We start from the raw sequence: 19,864 nt of genomic DNA on the forward strand, positions 1-19,864 counted from the left end.
GCTGGCCCTGAGATTGAGGTGTGTCTGTCTTATCCTGGGATTTGTGTGTGCACAAGCACAAACTTGCCTGGCACACAAAAAAGCCCGATACCCTCTGGCCAGGAGACTCATGTCAGCGTTCCAGTGTCAGGAAATAGGAACTGGTAGTAACTGTAACTAACTTGTTTTGTATTACTTATAAATATTGTGGTGGCATTGTTATTTAATTACCATTTTTAGAGTTATAAATGTCTACTACAATTTCTGATCTTAAAATTTATCACTTGTAACCTATTTGGAGCATTCTATTTTTGGTTGTAAGCCTTGCCTTTAAGGGCTGAACCCTCTCTTCAGCCCTGTTTGTGGCAGTCTAATGTGCTCAAGTAAAGGACTCATCAGTGACTGCTATTAACACTTTCTTACCTCAACTTTTAGTATTTTTTTCATGTATGTAGAAGAGCTTGGATTTATTGCACAGTCTTTCTACAAGCTGTAATTCTACAACATCTACAATGATTTTCTCACCTATTATAGTTATTTTTATACATCATTGAAATTCTTTTAACGTTGATAGTTTAAAAATATAAACCAGGTTCATTGGTTGTGTGTGCCTGTAATCGTAGCACTGGGTGGTAGGCAGGAAGACCAGAAGTTCAAGATTATCTCAGCTACATTGTTACTTTGAAGCCATCCTGGGCTACATGAATATTTTTAATGTGTATTAAAATTTGGTAAAGTTCTTACAGATTTTCACTGCTGAACATTTTAGAATACTGAGGATTTTGTTTTTGTTTTTTTCTTTCTAGCATTAATAATTCGCAGCAACCAATGACTGGCTTTTGATACCTCACTGATAAGTGGATATTTTCCTGTGCGTATTTCTTCAGTTTGTTTGTATTCTTTGTAATACTGTTATCATGGAATCACTGCAAAGTTTTAATGAATAATCAATTATTTCAACGATATCATCTTCCTTTCTGTGAGATTTCCCCCTTTTTAAATGTGTGAAAGAATAAATAGCATTCTTTTTATATGATCCTCTTTTCAGTCTTAGCAAACTTACATAAACAAGCTTTGTCGTACACCCTTAGTCTTGCTTTAGACTACACTTTTGGATAGCTATTTTGTGCTGCTTCTCTTTTGGCCACGCAGTTACTTATGGGCTTACTTACATAAGGTCCTGAAACTTCAGAGTCATAAGCACTGTGTCTCTTCTCTGTCTGCCTTCTATCTGCCTCCCGCCTCTGCTCCAGGGTAGACCTTGTCAGGTCATCGCTCTGCAGAGTTAGCATGCCCTCGCTCTCTCAGAATCAGCCAGAGCAGAGAATCCACAGCTAAGGAAAAGCTGGTGACTATTCATCTCGGTTCCTGTGTAGAGCCTGATGGGAAAAGCCCTTCCGTGAGGTGAGGTTGTTTTCCGCAGCCCGTCCTGCCCTCTGGGTCCGCCACATGGTGCTTCTTCCTTTAGGAGTCCTCTCCCTCCCTCTTTCTTCTCACGAGTAAAGACAAGATGGCTGGTTGGAGTCCCGAGCTACGTGATGCACACTCTACCCTCACATTCCACTTCATGTCGTGCATGGTCTCCATGCTGGTAGTCATTGGTCACAGACTGAGAACATTATCAGCCTCCATGGACATGATACAGAACATACAAAAGACAGCTAACATTTTCTGTTGCTCTCTTTGTGTTCAAAGGAGAAGGAGAGCGCTTGTGTGTGGTGAGTTAGGAGAAGCCTTTCCTGTCCCATCCACTTCACCCATTGTGTGTCTCTCTCTCTTCTTAGCCTCATGAACCCGATTAGTATGTGGCCATAAACAGTCTAGGCATATATGGCGTGGCTCTCTTTCCGAGACTGTGATCAAGACTGCATTCAGAGAAACCAGAGTCTCCCAGGAGGTCTCAAAGCCAAAGTGGTGTGGTTGTCAGAATTTTCTTTAATTATGTGTGTGTGTGTGTGTGTGTGGTGTGTTCATATGTGTACAAGCTTGCTCATGTATGCAGCTACACATACGAGGAGCAGTGGACAACTTTTAGGTGTCAGTTCCATGAAATCCAGGGCTCAAATTCAGGTTGTCCTCATCACACAGCAGGTTTCTTCTATGGGGAGGTGTCTCGGGAGCCTGTCTCATGAAGTGTCTTGGGGGAATGAGTGAGATCTAAAATCTACTCTTTCATTACTGTAGTGCTGTATGTTCTGTGTGCTGCGCTTTGCAGACGGTGAGTCTGTGCAGTTGTCAGTTGTACACGCTGGAAGAACAGGAACCATATAAAAGCAAGGCGGCCTCAACAAAGGAAAGAAGCTGAGTGTCTTGAGGGAACCATCCACCTCATAGAATGGTGCACATTCCTCTTGTCCCCTGTACCTAAGACCCAGCTGTTCCTATGATGTCATTACGAGGGAGTCTGGATTTTATGGGTAGAATATGAAACTATGAAAATAGCATAAAGTAACCATAACGCCTTGATGCTTATACTCCTGCCCTACACTCTCAGCTGAAGATTTTATCTCCAGAGTCTTCTGTGGTCTCTAATGTGGACACTACATGACCTGTCAGCTCAGTTTGCTATGTCCATTTTACTCATTTTGCCCACATCAGCTGTGCTTATGCCATGAACTGGCAAGGACAACCCTCCCAACTTCCTGCTCATCTAAATCCTACTTCTCTTTGGATATTCTCTGCACATGCTGCTCAGACATCCTTATGTTCCTCAGTTATGTAATATTTAATTTGAGCGTCACATTTGTGGGTCTGTGCTCACTGAGGTTGTTGTCTGAGAGACTATACATAGTTTTTTTTTACTTGGCGGAGCAGGGACCATCCTGCCTTGCTTATAGGAGAGTCTCAGAAATAATTGATTAATTACTTTTTCTCCAAGAAGACAAATTTTAATGGATAAGGCTGAGAAAAAGATCGAGGTGATCCCCTGTGTGAGTGAGGTTGGCATAGTGGTAACTGGTAAGCTTTTCTTGGCTTCAAATTGTGCACTAAGTGAGAATTAGAGACACACCCTTTGTGGGTTATTTTTAATGCAAACTACAAATTGACTGGAATGAGACTCCTTATCTACAGAGTTTTTGGAGCCTCTCTCCCTCTTCTCTAGCTCTGCCCAGCTTTCAAGACACAGCCACAGGTCTACCCTATCATAAGCCTCCCCTACTTCTCTCCCCTCTATCAGGCCTTTGTCTGCAGTTCTGAAGATACGGAACTCTCCTATGCCCATCACATATTATTTGCAAATACTGGAGTGTATTATATGCTAATTATTTGTGTAAATCTGGCTTCCTTCCATAACTATCTCTCAACCTCCTTTGAGGTCTCAGGACCATAGTTTAATCCTTTGGCATACTGCAAGTAATTAGTGTGATGTTTGTTCCTGGATTTAGGGGAGAGCATTCAGAACTTTGCTTCGTATGGCTGTTACCTAATAATTCCTGTGTTGAGCAATTCACTATCTCCGTTAACCTTAGTTTTGTCATCAGTGAAATGTTCATTGTCTTAATTGGGTTTTCTATTGCTGTGATGAAACACCATGTCCAAAAGCAACTTGGGGAGGAAAGGGCTTAATTGGTTTACATGTCCCGGTCACAATTCATGGAGGGAAGCCAAGGCTGAACTGAAGCAGAAGCCGCCATGGAGGAACGCTGTTACTCTTTGTCCTCATGGCTTGCTATCCTGTTTTTGTTGTTGTTGTTGTTGTTGTTGTTTTGTTTTGTTTTTTGTTTTTTTTTTTTTTGTAATGTCATGGACCCAAGGTTGTCACCACTCACAGGGGCATAGGCTCTCCTACGTTAATCATTAAAAGAAAATGCCCTACAGATTTGAAAACAGGCAATTGAGGCAATAGAGGCATTGTCTCAGTTGAAGCTCCTATTTCCAGATAACTCCAGGTTGTGTCAACTTGACAAAAACGAAAATCAAGCCAAACAAGAAACATAACTGAGTATACTCTCATTTTTCATAGTTATTATGAAGATTAATTAAATTGTGGATAAACCACAAACCAAAGTACCAATAGAATAAATTATTGTCATTACTTGGTGATGAGCTTTTAAGTGTGTGTGTGTGTGTGTGTGTGTGTGTGTGTGTGTGTTCCTAGCTGGGTACATGCCTGTAATCATGGCTCTTAATAGGTAGAGACAAGAAGGTCAGGCCTTGAGTACATAGCAAAGTTGAGGTTAATATGGGCTGTGTGAGACACTATCTCAAAGCAAACAGTATGTTCCTGAGACAGGGCTATAATTCAATGACAAAGCACTGTCTAATGCGGAAAGCCCAGAGTTCTACCCCAGCCATTAAAATCCCTCCCTTTCTTCTACTTCTATTCAGTACAAGTTTCCTTAGGGGATATCTGTAGTATTTTTTTTTTTTCCAAATGGCGAATTGCACCTTTTACCTTTAGTTGATGTTAAAAATAAACCTATATTACCTTAGATGTGCATGCATACATGCATCTGTTGTTCTGAGCAGAATTGGGGATCAAACCCAGGACATTATGAATGCTATCGAACTATTCCCTCTAGCATGAAAGATAATTCTTTAAGTGGCATATTGGTAGACTGATTGAAAAATCTCTGAGCTTCTGTTTATATTCACTCACTCACTCACAAACACACCCACACACACACACTGCACAGGTTTCACTATTTAGACCAGGCCGGCCTGGAACTCACATAGATGGCACCTGCCTCTTGCCTTTCCAGGGTTGAGGTGACTGATGTGCTGTTCCACACCCAGTCCCTTTTGTTTGTTTGTCATTGTTGTTTTGTTTCTTCTTTTTGAGATATGCTCTTACATGGCAGGCCCTCACACTCATTTGTGTGCATGCGCTCTAGCCTGCAAAGTCCTGAGGGTTTTAAAAGCATGAGCTCGCACACTCAGTAATACTCTCTGACTTAGGAATATGTTACATGTTATATTTATTTTCTTTTTAAGGATGGAGACTTAAGGATCAACTAGAAATAATACCTAACCAGTATGTTAGGCACGTTAAGCATGGAATTTGCACAATAAAAAATATTGAATAATTTTAAGAATAGTTTACATGACCACAAACAGCACAAAGATAAAATTGAGTGGCTTGTGGTAGGAAATGAAGGAAAGGATTTGAAAGAAATTATGATTCTTAATGTCAATATTTTTCTACTCTTTATCTAGTAGAATCAAATAGGGTGCCAAAAAAAAATAATTCAGATGCCTAGTTTTGAGCACAGTTACATTAGGATTTCTCTTTATTGCTGTCAGTGAGATGAGCAGATTATTTGAAGATTTCCGTGTGTTAATGTCTTACTGTACTTATTCTCTTCTGGCAGTGAGATTGCTGAGAAGTTATAGTGTGGGAGCATTGACCAGCTAGCTGTGGAGTGATAAAACTCGAGTTTTATTAAAGTTTTCAAGTATCCCCATGTAGTTCAGGTGCAAATTCAAAAGCATCAAAAGTTTCTCCAGTTGAGGTTTGGCTATTGGAGAAACTGCCATGGGTTCAGAAAAGAAAGGACTACGTGCCTCAGAAGAGGAAGAGGATGAAATAGGCACTTCCTAGAGAGACAAGCGGAGAACACAGTTTCGGTGAGGAATTCTGTGTATTTATAAAACCCTCACATACATTGACTCTTTCATCGACATTAATTGAGAGTAATGGTGGCACTGATCTTCATAACCAAAGTTAATTGCTAGTAATTTGGGCTCTAAGGACCACAGGACACGACTGTCACTAAGTCAGTGAAGTATTAAATCTCTTCAATATCACTTTTCCAAATCTATAATTTTTTTCCTTACAGCTAATAAAATCCTTTCTGCTACTATGAGGGGACTCTGTATTCTGTCCTAAATTTAACAATGCTTAGTTTTTGTTTTCTACAAAGCGTTTATTTTTCATACCATTAATATATTTTTTCTTTTCAAAATTTTCCATGATCTTATTAATTCTGTCAGTTTTATTTTCTAGCCTTTGAGATGATTTGTTTTATTCTTGCCTCCTGTGCTTCTCTTTTGGATCATTTCAGTCTTAGGGGCCACTGGGTCCCTCCATTGTAGGAAGAATCCTTTGAAGTTCTTCGGTATTATTTATCATCTGATATTACTGGTAAATTACTTTCTTTTTAAACTATACACTGTGTTGTTTGTTAGCTGGGGGGTCATTAAGCACCCAGCTTTCTTTATCCTGAATCTACAACTAGTCATTGTTCACCTGGTATCTGTGACATTTATTTTTCCTCTCTTAAGTCTGCAGTCTTTATCCACCTACCTACCACCCACCCCTGCTGAATGCCATTCTGCTGTTACCCACCTCCTTTGGACAATAGGGGCTATTATCCTCTATTTATACCCCAGGTGTGAGAGATAGCTAAATAGCTCCTAATACTCCCCACCCCCATTCCTCAGAGAGGAATAAATGCAGGGAGGAAGATCATCTTTTTTTCCCTCCTTCCTTTGCCACAAAAATGCATAGAAAGTCACTTTTAAAAAGAAAATGGAATATTTTCCTGAGTGACAAACTTCCATTATGCCTTTATTTATTTATTTTTCATGAAAGAAACTCATGCTTTATAAAATCAAACTCCCTTTGAAGCCATACCGTTTCCCTTTCTGTCCAGTCTCTTTTCCTTTGCATCACCATTTGGTTGATAAGTTTCCCAGTGTCCTGTGTAGTTGTCAGGTTTCGATAAGCTTTCGAGGGAGCGCACACACACTGTTCATTCCGCCCCAATCGAGGGCTGCTCTCCTTATCTGTGGCCTACCAGAAGGAACTTGGGGTTAAGGTTTGCCACTTCTGCCTGGTGTTTTGGCTTTGGCTCTGCAAACGTATCACAGAGAAGACATAATATGTATGCAAACTGCTGGAGACACTAGTAGAATCTTGTCAGCGGAGAAAAGAAAAAAAAAAGCACCTCCTTAATGGAGAAAAAAAAAGTGCTGAGTGTTTTCATGATGGTGTGTTTAAGTCTATCACGAATGCCACAACTAGTATTTAAATTTACATTCCTTATCATTGTTTGCTCTCCGGCACTAGATAAAAGAGTAATTAATAGCTTTTGCAGTTTGTATGTGTTGCTCTCTCTTAGCTCATGTGTTTACATGGAAACACTCACCCGTACACACAGAAGGAATGAGGCCTCCAGTAATGTTCCTTACACAAGGGAGATAATATCAGACCTCTTATAGTTTATACATCCTCAAACTCTGTTTACTGTGGAAGTCAAGATCTTGAAGTGTTTGCTGCTCCCAGGTTTAATTGGTTTTATCTGCTGTTATTTATCATAACAGCCTTATCTCTGCAGACAGTTGCATGGATAATATTTGGAGATTGGAATTCAAGCCCAGACACACCGTGTCATCCAGCAATTAAATGTTATTTGATAGTTCTGTGTGTAGTTCAGGTGCTGGGGAGCTCCCGCCTCTGGCCGGCGGTCTTTATAGCGTCATAAAATAGCTCCCAGGGGAAATCCAGATATGGAGAGCTTTCTGAATAGAAACAGCTAGGAGAGCCAAGGTAAAGTGCGGTTCAGGCTCTAGAGGCGCTTCCAGTCATTGACCGTTGCCTAATGACTATGCAGTTCGGGTCTGAGAGATGTTTAATTATTTCTGTTACTGCATTTTGGTGAAAGGATGAAGAAGCCGTCTAGCTCCATGGCACGAACACCGATGTATGTTTTGGGGGAAGTCCATTAAATGAATCAACATTGCTTTCCACATGCCCAATTTAATCCCTATATGAGAACTACATAAAATATACCTTTTATAGGAGAGTTCTAGATGGATGTTTAACTGCACGGATCTAATTAGATGCAGAGCAAGACTTTCCCCCAAATGATTAACTGGCAAGATTGTGTAGACCACCCTTTGTTTTGTTGGGCTTTGAGCTTTCTCCCTATAATAGTCCCCCCCCCCTTTTTATCATCTAGAACAAGTTTCTGAAAGCAGAAATGGAAGCAAAGCACTTGTTAGGGGTTGAAGAGTATTATAGTTACTCTTCTGGGCTTTTTCAGGAGTGGATTAGCTCTTCCTGTGGCCTGTATGGGGGAGACAGATTGAAGCCCAGTTCGGCCTTCCGTGTAGGTGAGCACTGGAGTGTTCTGCTTGTTGCATGCTTTAATTGCCCAGTGGTCCCTGGAATGGAGATTAACCATCCAACACCCGAAAAAAGATGCACCCACCCCCACCCCCCGCCTTCATATCGGGAGCAGTAAAGATGAGAGACAATAGGATGACAAATGAGATTGCTAAGTGAAGCCCTGATCAATACAGAGTGCTGTCCATTTGGGTAATGGACATCCCTGTCATCTCAGCTGTTAAAGAATTCAGCAGAGATGAGTCCCCAAAGGTCTGCAAAGTATAGGCATCCGATACAGGAAACATTACCTCCTCCCTCCCCAACCCCAATAAATAAAAAGGTGTATCTCAGGAGCCCCGTCTTTAGCTGCAGTAAGCTGTCACGCATGGAATTTATTGTACTCTATTTTCAAAATTCTGTGCCCAAAGCAGAAAGACAACCTGGAGACTGGGGAGACGGGCAGCAGTTGGGGGTGGTGGTGTGTGAGCGTCTTTTGTGTTTTAGGTCTTCGTGACAATGTAGATACATTAGGTAGCCCTGTGTGTGTGGAAGAGGAAAGTCTTGAGGTATACAGTCATGACTTGGTTTTAATTGCTCTTTGGAAAAATGCCCTCCCTTCCACCTGGCCATTTTGAGCCAGCAAATTTGGTAATCAGGAGGGTTGATGAATGGCCATTGTCTGGTAGCCATATGGCAGCTGGGGTGGAGGTCACTTGGGCCCCACCTTCCTTCGCTCAGGGCCATTCATGTCCCACACATACGTCTGTCAGGTCCGTTCATGGTCCTCTCTCTAAACACTTTCAACATGGCCAAGCTTTGCTTCTGAGAAACTCCCACTGCTTCTGTTCTCTGCTGTGGAGTGCGGATCGGATGGAGTCGTCTTCCTCATTATCTCCTGTTTGACCCAGCTGATTTCCACAGGGATCGCCGTAACCACTGACAGCCAGACTCCCTGCTGGAATGCACTTGTGTGGGTTTCCGGACAGTTGTGACGACGAGGAGTGCAGTTTCCCTGGGCAGTCAGGTGTGGGTCATTAATTTTCAGTGCTGTTGTTTAACTATTAATGAGGTCACGGCCCCAGGGCCAGAAAGCCTTTACCTATCAGATGTCTCCTGTCTCCCAGCAGGCCATTCACCTTTAGTCAGAACTCTGCACTAATAATTGTCCCGTGCGCCGTTCACAGGCCACTGCCTCATCTCTTAACCTCAGCTTCTTTCAGATAAGAAATAATTCCTCCTGCCCATCTCCTTAGCCATCCATCTTCAGTAAGGCCCATAAAACAGAGCCCTTCCCATTTTCCATTAACCTCTATGTCCTCAAACTTAGAGCCATATATACTTTCTCTTCCTCCTTAGCAAGGGACATCTACTTGCCACCATTTTCAGGGGGTCTTAAATTATGCAGAGCGGCAGTCATCACCCCTGTTGACCTAGACACCTACTTTACCTTTCATTTCTCTCCTATTTACCATTGCAGTTGGTAACTTGTAGAACTCAGTAAAGTAATTCACAGCTGTCAGCATCTTTATTATATTGCAGCCAGCAGCAGAAATTGTAACCTGGAGGGATATCTAGTAAATCAAGATTTCTGTAGCGTAAGCAGCGTAAATGAATTCTGCACATTACATTATTATTTTTATAATGTCTTTATTAAAATGGAAAAGAAAAGATGCCTATTTAGAACAAGTACGGCGCATCCAAAGGCTGATGGGTACCGATAGGTACGTGGGATAAGAAAGCACCGTAGAGACCGAGTCCTGGCTTCTTTCCATGGGGAATCCCTGTCACATCCTCAGCAGGTCAGCAGCTGAGGCGTGCTGGGCTGTGAGCTCACTGCAGTTGAGGGCACTTCCCACCCTTGCCTCCTCTTCCTGCTCGCCAGGGCAGTGAGGAGCAACTTTTATTCTGCATGACAGCCTTTCAGGTACTGGAGAGTAGGTCTCATGTTTTCTGCAAGAGTCTCCCTCCCACTTCAACATCTCCATTGGTGGTTTTTGTATTTTGTTCTTTTGTTTTTTTCCTTCAGGAGCCCACCACCTTGTTTGTCCTTTCGTTTGTCTGACTGGTTTAGGCAGTGGTATTCTAAGCTCACAGCAGTGTGTGGTCTGGCTATACAAAATAAAATCATGAGTCCTTTGACATGAACTCCAGAGTTTTACTTAAGAGTCCAGGGCTACCTGGAGTGAGAAGACACTGTCATATCTCACTGGCTCATGATGAGCTTGCAGTTAACCAAAATCTTTTCAGAGTAAGTCAGGGGAACACCAGTTAAGTCAGAGAGTCAACCCCCTTTTGCCTTTTATGTGGTGACTTTTTTGATCATGAGTGAAAACTTGAAAAAAAAAAAAAAAGAAGAAAAAGCTTTTATAAGGAACATTTTGTTGAATTCTAAATCTGTCATCTTGCAACTTAGAGTCACTGGCAAGTTGAATTTAAGAGATCCCCCCTTATAAAGTAGCACGCCTGTGCTGGGGAAGTGAGCAAATGTGGCAAAGAGAAGGGGTGAGTTCTGGCGCCTCCTCCCACCCCGAGGAACACGCAGGTCCCAGTTCCCCTTACCCGGTGCAGCTGTGCCTGGTCCCAGCATCAACAGGATCCTCTGTTGCGGTGTTTCTCATCCTTACCAAAAGCCGACGTGCCGGGATGGATCGTCTCCACTCTCCCTGGACCTGTCCTGCAAATCAGACTTGGCAACATTAAATGACTTATCAGAGGCCATTACACTAGCGAGTGGCACGGCCAGGGCTTGAGCCCAGGTCTTCTCAATCACTCTTCTCACTCTGTCTTGATATCCTTCTTAAAGTTTGCACACTGATTTGGCTTTTTGGATAAGTTCCCATTGTTTCAAGTATTTAAAACATAAGGTTTATCTATTTATCTCTGTATTTATTTATTTCGGTCAACCGAAGTCGGTAGATTAGGGCCCAAGAGCTAAATACTCTGTGGTAGACATAGTTTACCTCACGTGCTATTTGTAGACGCCATTTTGAGTTTTTAAACAAAGGCTTTGGTTCTCTTACCTTCCAGGCATATTCTTAAATTGAGATCTGGTAGGATTATGCTCTACCATCTGCGGCCAGCAACTGTGAGTGGAACTGACCCGTGCTTTTTCTTTTTAAACGGGGGCTTTATGAAGTAACATGCAGGCTGAAAACTCTGTTCGCTCTGGTATGACCATTAGCGACCTTCATGACGGTAGCTGCTTACTGTCCTAGCCACCCTGTGACTTCAGTGGCAGAGCCCTGCTATCTCTGGCATACGGGTGACACAGCGCAAACCTTTATTGCGTCTAGGTCACCAACCAGTTGGGAGCTGATTGTTATTACTTCACCATCCAATCGCCCATCTTGGCTGTCTAGCTTGCCAAAGGCGAAGTGTGACTGAGCTGTCCACCGTGAAATCTAACCCTGCTGAAGATAGAAATATGCAGTTACTGGGGCTGGAGAGATGGCTCAGCACATAAGAGTTCATACTGCTCTTGCAGAAGACCCGAGTTTACTTCCCAGCACCCATGTAGGTGCTGTCTATAACTCTTGCTCTAAAGGACCCAACACCTTCCCTGACCCCCACAGCTGTCTACTCTTGTGCACACCCCACTGCCACCACATAGACATAGGTAAAAACAAAAGCTGTAAAAACAGAAAACTTGCCATGACCACACATTCTCTTGAACTGGAAGGAAGGAAGGAAGGAAGGAAGGAAGGAAGGAAGGAAGGAAGGAAGGAAGGAAGACAGTACCCCATATAGGCAGTGCCAGAGACTTCTCTCCTTCCTCTTCCGTTCTTAGTAGCACACAGCGGAGTCTCTGCATATGTGTTTAGGATGTTGTCATGAGATGGGCTCCCTCAGCAGCAGATTCTGACTCAATAACTTATGTGTCGACTCTTCGTTAGGCAGAAACCGTAGCTGTCTGTCCAATCATAGGGAAGCAAGAGTGGAGAGAGCAACGGATTGAGGTGGGGAAAGCAGAGAAGCCATCCCAGGGAGTACAGCAACAGTGGCATCACGGGGCAGTGCCAGAGACACTGTTTAAGGCTTACTCTGCCTGGCTCACAGAGAAGGAAAGTAAACAGTTAACCTCCTGGCTCCTTGCGTTTTCTGGCTCCCTCTGGTCAAAGTCCCATTCAGTTCCCTGGTTGTTCCCAAGAATCTTCTGGGCAGCCAGCGTCCTTGAGTGACCAATCTAGACAACTCTAGGCACCACAGGCTTTCCTGGCCTGACAAGCCCCCCCGGGGTGCAGGGCAGTTAGAAGTGTAGTCAGAGGAGCATTTGCAAACCTTTAATCTTGGGTCCCTCATTACCCAGCACCTCTCTTATCAGTGAGCAGAGGGATTGTAACATTAGTGTTCAGTTTGCTCAAGGTATTTGACTTGGCAATGTTAGAATAAATAGCTGATATATTTTTATTGTTGAAAAATGGAAATAACTTTAACTGAACATCTTACTCTTTTTAATTTTTTTTTTTTTTAAGACAGGGTCTCACTATGTTGCCCAGGCGAGTGTGAAATTCCTGGATTCAAGCAATTCCTCTGTGTCACACACTTGAGTGCCCACTATACCTGAGCAGTCATAAAACAGAATGTATGAAATTTGCATCCTTAGTATTTCCTAAATGCCATTTTTAAAAAACAGTGGACCCTTTTAAGAAATTAGTTTTACAAATAGCCAACCAAATGCATAGACAACATACACATACTTTTTTTTTTCTTCAATAAATTCATGGTCCTCAGTTTGAAAAGCCTAGAAGATGCTGTCTGTCAATCTACCCAATACAACGCCCTGTGTGTACGTACAAATGATATAACTAAAATACTTAAATTTTATTTGTAATACTTTTACCACGATGAGCATCACTGAGAAATTTAACATTTAATTTAAAAAATTTTATGTAGTTGTGCTCAGCAAAACTATTTTAGCTACGGGGAAAAAGAACAGTGAATCTTGAAACCGATAACGGAAATGAGTGAAAGTCAGCTAGAAGTTCTTTGAGACACTGCATGTCATCCGGAGGGCCCGTGAAACAGACAGACTTCATCTGAGTTACCAAGTACAGTTCATTCTCCCACTCCTATTCAGCTCTGAATTTTACCTTTATAGAAGCATTAGAGCATTGTAAGCACATAAGAGATGTTCTGGGTGTTTTGTTGACTTTTATGACAGTTTAAAGATAAAACAAGGAACTGTATCTTAATCAGGAGCGGGAAAGGCACGGATAATTCTTCCCACCACAGAGGTGTTAACTCATAACTTTCCCAGGTGAGAACCTGGCATTTTGTGGTTAATACAGTTGCTCATTCTGAATAAAAAATATAACTATGTGTGGTGCCTGGTGGTGATTATATTCAAATAATGCCTCGAGTAGGAGCCGTTTCTTTCTCCTTTAAACCATATTGTCATAACTTGTAGACTCTTCTAATTATTTTTTCGCCCTTTTTCTGACACTGCAAGTTATTATGATTTAAGAATTTCTTTGGACTCCCATTTTTACCACAGCACTGCAGTATGTAGGAATTTGCCCTCTTTCTGGTGTCCTCTGGTTAACTGGCTACTCCATTGATTTAGTTGTTAGAATAAGATAATGTACTTTCACTTTCAGAAATAAATCCTGTTCTATTCTTTTCTGGGTACTTTTCACATGGGAAACTGTTTAATCAGAGATTCTGTGATCATTCAAGTCTGAATATAAAGTTATGTATGTACATTCCAGGAAGGGAGTGCTGTAGCTTTCGCTTTTCTAACATACTACAGCAATCCAGCCTGGTGTGCGCACACCTGGACAAGCCCAGGCTGTTACGGTCTCCTGTTCGTGCATTTCCTACAGAAGACCCTGCCCTAGTTCCAGGAAGAGCACACTCAAGTGAATCTAATGCCCAGGGAAAGTGATGCTGGGTAGGCACAGTTCTGGCTGTAACTGACAGGGTTGATGCTGGCACCAGGCTCCTCCTCCTCTTGGAGTCTCTTAGTTTCCAGATGGAGTCGACTGTGATTGCAAAAAGCAATGTCCCCATCTTCAAAGTCTTGAATCATACAAGTCCCTATTTTTGAAATAAGGTCTCACCAGGGTAGCCTTGCTCTCACCTTCTCCCTGTTTCAACTTCCGAGCACTAGGGTAACAGTACTGTACCACACCAACTGATAGTCAGTTTCGAGCGTGTTTAGGCACTTGCCTGTTTTGAAGCTCTGCCAGCCACCCGTGACTCACTCAACTTGTACTTGGGGCCTTTTTCTGTAACTAGGCAAGCAACAGTATTTCTTCATTATTACTATTTTTTCCTACCTGTTGAGTAATTGCTTCTACTGAGACAGCTGGTGCCAAGAATAGCTTTATGTGACCTCCAGTGAATTTTTGTTTCACAAATCTGTTCTGCCAGGAACTTAGGTGAGTGACTTCCAGTTAAAGCATCACTCACGGAAATTACAAGTTAGAATGTGCATGGTTCAGTGACTCTCCTGTACAGTAGATTGTCATGAGTGGAGAGGGGTTAAATGCTATTATTTTTGGTTGATTAACTACATGAATTACAAAGCAGGAAAACCCAATAGATTGATTTCAGGATCCAAACCATTGACATTCAACTACAACAACAACAACACAACAATTGCTTTGCATCACCTTAGAAATGTTCAGAGCCTAAGCCCTTACTTTAAATTTCTGTGAAATGTAATCATTTGCTATTAGAGGCTTGAAAGGAACCGGACTGCATGAGGAGAGATATATCTGCTCTATCAATTGCAAATGGTAACCCACTCTGCTTCCATCATGTGTAGTCTTTCATTCCTCCTACCAGCCAAATGAAAAGCACCCAAGCATCGCTCATCTGCATCAGGAAAAGCAGGAAACCCTCATTTGTTATTACAAAGGGATTTATTTCAATGAGGAAAGTGAAGGGATGACAGAGAAGTGCACTTAAACCTTTGGAGCCTTGCAGCGAGCTTGTAGAATTTGGTACTGACTATAATCTTTGCATACTGTCCTAAAGATACAGCCTCGTGGTCAGGCCGAAGTTGTGTCTGGAACCATAATCCCCTCTTCATGCATCTGTGCTGCTTCCTAGCAGGCAGGAGACTCGAGGCTGATCCTTCAGTTCTCCACCTGCCGGCCCCTCGCAAACAGGAGCTTTTGAATTTGACGCTGCCTTTTGGGTGTCTGCACAAAAGGTTCGGCTCAGGCTTGAGTGGTGTGCCTGCTGCAGAGCAGCGGGACAGCAGATGCCACACGGATTTGAGACTGTTTGCCGCTTAAACAAGTAGGAGACAAACAGATTGAGTCTGAGGCTACTTTTTCAAAGTAGCACACATCTCCATTTCCACTGCTCTTTGTGACTGTGGCACATTCATGATTTTGCATAGTATTAGCATAGCTGGCTTCCAGAAGTGACTGTCATATGTGCCATCTTTCAAAAGCAAGGATACAAACAACAACAACAAAACAGCTATTGGTTTCTTTTTGCAACAGTGGTAGTGGGGTTTAATAATGGTAATGGTATTGCCTCAGTGTGTTAAAGAATCTGTGAAGTTTGAATGACACTGTCCAGAAAGCTTAAGAATAGAAACATGTCAGATTTTGAAGGCTTGTTGTTTTTTTGTTTTGTTTTGTTTTTGGGGGGGGAAGCTGTGATATTTATATTGGTTTTTACATTTAAACGTTGAACATTGAAAATCTAAAGTATCTGTTATATGAAATGTGTTATGCTCAGATTGCAGAGCATTTCAAATTTTGGATTTTCAGATTTGGGGGTTCTTAGTTTGGTCATTGGGAATGGTGAGAGCCCTGGTTAGGTGATGACACTTGTCTTATATATGTTAACAGGGCAGATTCTCTTTCTTTTGGACTTCATTTGGATGGGGGATGCATATCGCCTTCAAATAGAGATTCCAATGATTGTAGATAAAACTAACAGCCATAAAATGCAGACTATAATAAAGCACTGGCTTTAGGGTTTCCATCGCAATGATAAGCATTCTGACCAAAGCAACTTGGGTAGAAAAGGGCTTGTTTCACCTTACAGTTCCACAGTCTAGTCCATTACCAAGGGGCAGGAACTCGAGTTAGAACTAATGCAGAGGCCATGGAGTACTCCTTGCTGCCTTGTTCCTTTTGGCTTGCTCAGCCTGCTTGCTTGTAGCATCCGGGAACACCAGTTCAGGGGTAGCACTGCTCCCAGAGAACCTGGCCCTCCCAAGGCAACCAGCAATATAGGACAAACACTACAGGCTTGTCCACGGGCCGATCTAGAGGGGGCAGCTTCTCAACGGAGGTTCCTTTTTCCAAATGACTCTGATTGTGTCAAGTTGACAGGTAACTAACCAGGACAACTGACTCCTTGTCAATTCAGCATACAAATGCATCTTGGCTAAACCATAACCTTTCCTTTCTTGCTTATCCCCAAGATCTCATAGTTATATCAACATAACAGCATAAAAAATTCTAACTTTTAAAAGTCCTAGGGTCTTTAAAAATACAATCAGTTTAGAAGTTCAAAAGTCTTTTAAAGTTCAAGCCTTTCTAAAATATCTAGTCTCTCTAAAATTTCTCTGAAACTCCGGAATCTCTCAATTGTGGGTGCCTATAAAATCAAAATAAATAAATACTTTCTTAATCCAGGAGAAAAGAGCAAAGACTCAGATCAAAGTGAAACCAAAGTGGAACCAAAGTAAAGTGCAGAATCAGACTTCTAAGACTCAACCTTTTAGGCTTCAAAGCACTTGCCGTAGCATACTCAGCTTGTCTTAGGCTCAGGCTGGCCCCAAGTTCCAAGGCTGCCTCTGTCCTTGGTGGTCATCTCATGGAACTGGCATCTCCAGAATGTTGGCTTCTCTGCACCTGGGTTGCACTTTGAGCCCCTCTTGAGCTCTTTTTGGGGATTCAGCCCTGCCACACAGTGCCAATCCTCAGATGCTCTCCATGACCCCTGGCTGCCATCAAAATCAGTACCATCCGGGAAACTTCCACATTCCCAAGTTCAGCTACCACCATCCAGGAAGCCTTGGGTGCCCCTGGAACACAGCTTCTGTGTGCTGACTCTGAGGAACCCTTTCCCAGATGTCACCACCACCATGCTGGCCTTTTCTTCATCACTGCTGATTTCTCAGATCCAAATAACCAGCACCAGTTGTCCTAGCAAAGCAAAGGTTTCCCTGCCATGATCCTGGTCTCCTGTGGAGAACAGCCAGTTGCCAGCTCTACCTGACTGAAACCGACATTCCGAATTCCGAATATCACAGAAACACCTCTGAGAGCATCGCTGAGGGACTCTCAGAAGATGAGCTCCAAAGCCAGGTCTCCGTTGTCTGCACTGCTGTCAGCGTTCTTGTCTCCCAAATCCCGAGACCACAAACATCCCACTGAGCTCTAAGCACTTATGGGCTTTTCCAGCCCAAAGTTCACATGTCACCACAATCCTCCCCAAACACACGTGCTCAGGTTTATCACAGCAGTATCCTACAACTTGGTACCAGTTTCTGTCTTAGTTAGGTTTCTGCTGTTCTGGCAGAATACAGTGACCTAAAGCAACTTGGGTAGGAAAGGGTTTTTATCCCCTAGAATGATGGAACTACACATAGCAACAGATATCTTGTAATCCATCATCCATGGGAGTCAGGGAAGGATGTCAGGTAGGGCAGGAAATGATGCAGAGGCCAGACAGGGGTGCTGCCTACTAGCTTGCCCAGAGTGCCGTTTTATAGCACCAGGACCACGTGTCCAGAGGTGGCACTGTCCACAGTGAGCTGCCCCTGCCCCCATCAGTCACCAGTTCAGAAAATGCCCAACAGGCTTGTCGACAGCCCAGTCTTAGGTTCTCAATTCAGGTTTTCTTTTCTCAGGTGACTCTCACTTGTGTCAAGGTGAAAGACAAAACAATACACACACACACACACACACACACACACACACTCACCCAAACACCACCAAATCACCGTCCAGCCACAAGTACATTTGAAGGAAAGAGAGAGCTCAGTGGTCAATACAGATGACAGCAAGCTGGTCCAGTCTGAACTGAGGCCGGCCAAATGAGAAAAGCCTGAGATGCATGCTTTGGTTGCCCGGAGAAGCTTTGCTTTGTGGGTATTTTGAGTATTTCAGACTTGAATTTTAGAAGTTAGAAGTATATGTCACTCTTTACCTTAAAACACACCCCCCACGCACATATTTTGGCATTGCAATTGTACATGTAATCTCATATGAAATGTTAGTGTTTGTGCTTTCAGTGTTGAGATGAGACTGGTATAGGGATATTGCCAGGCATTACCACCGCGGAGAGGAATAGAATTCACTGAGTTGTACTGCCGTGGACATTCTGCTGTGGGAGGAAGGCATGCATGTTCTGGCCAGACAAGGCATGAAGTTATCTACAAGTCTCTTCATAAATGACACAAAGTACTTTCCACTTAAGTTTTAAACAATATTACGCTTACTGGATAGTCTTTGTGAACTAAATTTAAGAGAATAAAAAGCCTGGAAAATAAATAAGTAAGTGGTATTTTGTTCGGTACGGTATGTAACTGTTGTGCAGGATGCCAGGGAGTGAGTGACTGCTGACTGCTGTGAGCTATCGTGACAAAGACACGTCAGGAAAAGGACCAGGAAACCCATTGATTCACACTGGTTCCTGTCATTCCTTTCTGTTTCCAATGGGCCTGAATGGGGTACCAGGTAGACAGAAAGACTTAAAAGCTTCTCAATTTTCGGTTAAAATCCAGTTCTTGTATTAGATGGCCTGATTAGGAGAAAATACGACAGATGACATAGGGTTTTTCCACTGCCTACTTATGTGAAAGCTAGAATTGAGATACAAATGCCAGTAGAGGTCTGTATTTTTTACCTCTCATCCTCAAACTAAAAATAAAGTGAAAGTAGCCATATGACTGAGGTCATAAAACCTACCATGTATGTATGTTAAAGTTCTTTCATTTCATACCTGAGTCACTTTGAGCGTTTTGGTATTTCTTAGTAGCTGGGACCCCATCAAAAGGCTTTATTGTACAGAGAGGAAGCCCCGCCCTCGTCATGCTCCTGATGATTCATTGCATTTATAAAGCTCCCGGTGATAGGCCAGATGTGGTGTGCAAACATGCTCTCCCAGGCCGGCCAACTTGAGCCTCGGGTACAGTACACGAGACCAGTTTTTGTTAGAGCGGAGTGACACAGTGATTTATGTAGTGTCAAACTCCCTTGCCTTTGAAGAATTCCGGCCTTCACATCTGTCTTTCCTGTGTTTAATTCAGTTGCCTGGTGACACACTGTCCCTGTTAGCCCTGAAATGGTTCTGTGGGCCTTGTGGCAAAGAATGGAGGGTTGGTTTCACTCTTTTTAAGAAGGGAAACAAAGCTATGAATGAGAAATCAGGACAGAATGGGAAAGTGAGTCACTGCTCTTTGTCACCATGGCACCCACTTTATCACACCTCAGAGGCTCCCGGTGGCAGTGCGCTGTGGCGAGGAATCCTCCTCTCCCATTCCAGTTCAGTCCTGTTGCTCTCATTGAAAGTGAATTCACCATTCTGCCTTTTTTCTGAAACTTCCATTTCTTTTCTTTTAAAAGTCAAAACACGAAGACACACTTAGGCAAGGTTATGTTTATTTCAGACTTGAGCTGTCTTTGGAATACCTGCTTCCTGGGTGATTTGCTGTTTAGGGAGGTACCTGATTGTAAATTCTGTGCAGCGAGTGCTTTTTCTAAGTGGGTGATCGCTTCATGGGGTCCCCAGAGCAACAACATTGGTTTCCTGCGTGCTTTATTTTGGAAGAGACAACACTGTTTCAAGGACTTCTGTGTATTTTCCCTTGGAACTTTGACACCCTACATGTGTGTTTATTGTTTCAGGATCATA

General features: G+C 42.8%; 1 protein-coding gene across 5 annotated transcripts in view; it reads left to right on the plus strand.

Annotated features, from left to right (window-relative positions):
- The window catches only part of Efna5 (ephrin A5), a 274,227-nt gene that overhangs the window by 121,450 nt on the left and 132,913 nt on the right, over positions 1-19,864 (plus strand). The window lies entirely within an intron of this gene.

Source organism: Meriones unguiculatus, chromosome 15 (assembly GCF_030254825.1).
Source record: "Meriones unguiculatus strain TT.TT164.6M chromosome 15, Bangor_MerUng_6.1, whole genome shotgun sequence".
Taxonomy (NCBI): Eukaryota; Metazoa; Chordata; class Mammalia; order Rodentia; family Muridae; genus Meriones; species Meriones unguiculatus.